Source organism: Micrasema longulum, unplaced genomic scaffold, assembly GCF_059751315.1.
Source record: "Micrasema longulum isolate JH-2025_06_02 unplaced genomic scaffold, ASM5975131v1 h1tg002706l, whole genome shotgun sequence".
In the NCBI taxonomy this organism is placed as follows: domain Eukaryota; kingdom Metazoa; phylum Arthropoda; class Insecta; order Trichoptera; family Brachycentridae; genus Micrasema; species Micrasema longulum.
Genome location: NW_028279838.1, coordinates 38,923 through 42,475, shown reverse-complemented (window position 1 = coordinate 42,475; position 3,553 = coordinate 38,923).

The window sequence follows — 3,553 nt, the reverse complement described above, 5'->3', positions numbered from 1 at the left end:
TAATACATTAATTTTAATTTCTTCTGTATTCATTGTTTGTGAAAAAGGATCATTTACCCTAAAATTTTGTGAATTGTCAGCATGTTAAAAATACATACGATCTATTAAATTAGTTGATTTAAAGGTTCTCAAATCGATGGCAGGCTACGTATACTATCATATCTCACAAAATGTCAAATTTCTTATTTTAACAGTGACATGTATACAATTATTAAAACTTGTTCAAAACTATCGTATGAAATACGTACAATTATGTATGTTGTTTTTAAATAGAAAAAAGGCATAGTTTGTAACACACACAGTCATTTAATATATCGTAAGTTATACATACGGTCATTTGACTGAATGCAGATTCCAAGTAAAAACTGTAAGTATTATATACGATCTTTTCAACAAATAAGGATCCACATAAAAAATCGGTACACTGAAATCTCTAAAAGTGTTGATTGCAGACATCATTTTCAAATGTTAATTGAAAATTATAATCTAAAATTCAAATGAATAGCTTTAGAATTGTAACTTAAGTGAACAAAAACATTTTTATACAGCTCTCCTGAAAAGTGTATGTTTTCAGCGTACAATAGTTTATGTAGCTGCCATTGAAATTAGCGCCATATTATGTAGGTATATATCGTTTGCACACATAAACATGTTTGATATGTTATATATAACTTATGTATTTACTAAACATATTTATGTACATATGTACTTACTATGTACCGATGATTAATTGTACCGCTTAATATGTTTTTGTTACTTGTAATAGTATTTGTGTCGTTGATGTAATATTGTTATTCTTATAATTAATATGTTACCAAATAACTGTATGCTACGATTAGATTGAATACATACAAATAGAGCTTAGTTATTTAAATAATTCAATTGGTTCCAAAAACTATATGTATCAAAATGTAAAATATATATAGCAATTATTTTGTGATTTATCATGTAAAACAAATTAACCATATCGACGGTGCAAAGGCAACATTTGCTAAGCGACGCACTTTAGCCAACTTTACAGAAGACCAAATCAAAGTTTTTTTTTCATAAAAATATATAAATAAAAAATATCACGTTTAAAATTAGGTATATATGAGATTTTATTATTCATTTTTAAAAAAGCAAAAAAACTTTCATTGGCTCATCTGTAATGTTGCTACATGTTGCTTAGGAAATTTTGCATTTCCACCGTCGATATGAATATTTATTTTGTTAAAAATTTCTAAATTAAAATGCCGGCTAGTTTAATAACGCAACAAAAGAAAAAAAGTATCAGCCGTGTTCCAGAAACAGTTGGTATATTATTATTCAATTTATTGATTATTAACAAAATTAATATGTAGTAAAACTATTTTTACGGGCACAATTATTTCGTAGTAATATATTCTGGAATATAAACTAAAGCCTCGTGATAAGTGATACAGGTTCAGTAGATACACTTCGCATTGAATATTTTTGCTTATATTTTTACAGGATAAGATTTAATATTACTTTAATTTTATTGTTCAGAAGTAGCTTAGGTAATATTGTGCCTTTTTATATACTGAGACACAGATTATATGCATTTAAAACATGACACAATTTGTACCAACCTATAAATAAAAATACTTATATTTTATACTCAAAACATTTTTCTATCCCGTGTGCCTATCATTTGAAATATTGATTACTCAAAAAAAAATATTGAGGTACAGCAATCATAAGTCTTTTTTTTTACTTCTTGTATTACTCAAGCTTTGAAAATGAGTAAATACAATTGAACTGTTGAGAAAAGATTCGGTTATAAATTACATCAGTATTAATGCATTTGCGGATACAGCTAACAATCACTAAATTTCATAAAAAAATAGTATATTTTTCATCTTTGAGTGTGACCATCTCAAAAAGATATTTTTTCACTTCGTGAAATAATTTATTGAGTACCTGCATAATGAATAAATACCACTTTTCTCAAAATTTTAAACTGCTTCACCCATGGATATCGAATGTAAATTTTGGTGAATACATCAAAAACACTTTTGCACATCCATAAAATCAACGGATTCATATCACACAAAATTAGGCTTACTTTTACAAATTGTCATTTAGATTTGCATTAAAATCTGTTTTTAGTTTTATACTACAATATAGCCCTAAAAGTTTTACATGACACCTGTCTTTCTACATTGTTTTGGAATAGATTTAAATGAAACAGTTATGTTCATTTTTTAAATGTTTATATGACTCTGCTGCAAAATTCTCCTTACGGCGCATCAGCCTTTTTAACATTGATATGCATATATTAATTCGCTAGGTTTGCAATAATAGAAATGCTGTCTTTAATATAAGACTTTAAATGTTATATCTACTAAATCAGTGATAATAGACGCTGTATCCCTAAGTAGTGCTGCTCAAGACGTTCACTTCACTTAATATAATATATTATAATTATAATTATATGTATTTTTTTTATGTTTAGCTATTAATGTATGTAGATATAGATGTTTGTATAGATAAAAACAAAATTTATGAATAATATACAAATTATTGATTTATATTACAGCACAAATATAATTTTATATTTTAGGATAAAGATACATTGACTTGTAGAATTATACAAAATGGTAGAATGTACTTACACATGTAAAAAAATTTGAAGATTTACATAATAATAAAACTTTATTCACTATAAAAATGTTTTTGGTGGCAAAGACCATACAAACTATAAATCGCTTTGTTCTACATATTGTACAGCATATGGACAAATTAATAACTACTTGGATATGCGCGGACACTTTCATATGGACCCTTACACTCACATTCACTTTCTCATATGGACACTTATCGGAACTTTTTTTTATTTTATATATTTCACTTCCAATTGGACCGTAGTTAATGGTTTGAAATAAATCTTATTTAACTCTTATTTAATAAGGACACTTTTGTTGCTTATAGAGAAGCAATATCTCCTACCATATAATTACTGGAGTTTTACATAGGCTACAGCCTGTTAAAAATTAATATTATTATTATCTTTTCACTGCCAATGTCTTTTGGACTGATGATTATAGTCGTCATTTCCTAAATGAGAGACACAATTTTGACAGCATAACCACGAACGTTTTACAAATATTACCTACGTCACAAACGTATTATTTTTGTCTCCATTTTAGTTTCATCAAGATATTATAATGGTAAAATGATTAACTAAGTATGAAATAATTTATTTTTTAAAATTTATAAACCAACGCCAACGGGTTAAAAGTACCTGTATGCTTAAAACAATAATAATACATACTGTATAAAAGAACATTTATCTTCACATATTTAAAAAGAAAAAGAGAAAAAATGTGCACTCTATGTGCAAATTCATTATTGAAAAGTAAATTTGTGTTTATATTACAATTTATATTGATTTTAAAATTATCAACCATTAATTTGTTAAATTTAAATAGGTTTAGTATGTAATTTTTTATTACATAATAAAATGTTATATTTTGTAATTTTATTATTTTGTTTAGTGTATTTTTTTAATGTTTTTATATTATGTAATTTGCGACGATAGAAACACTAG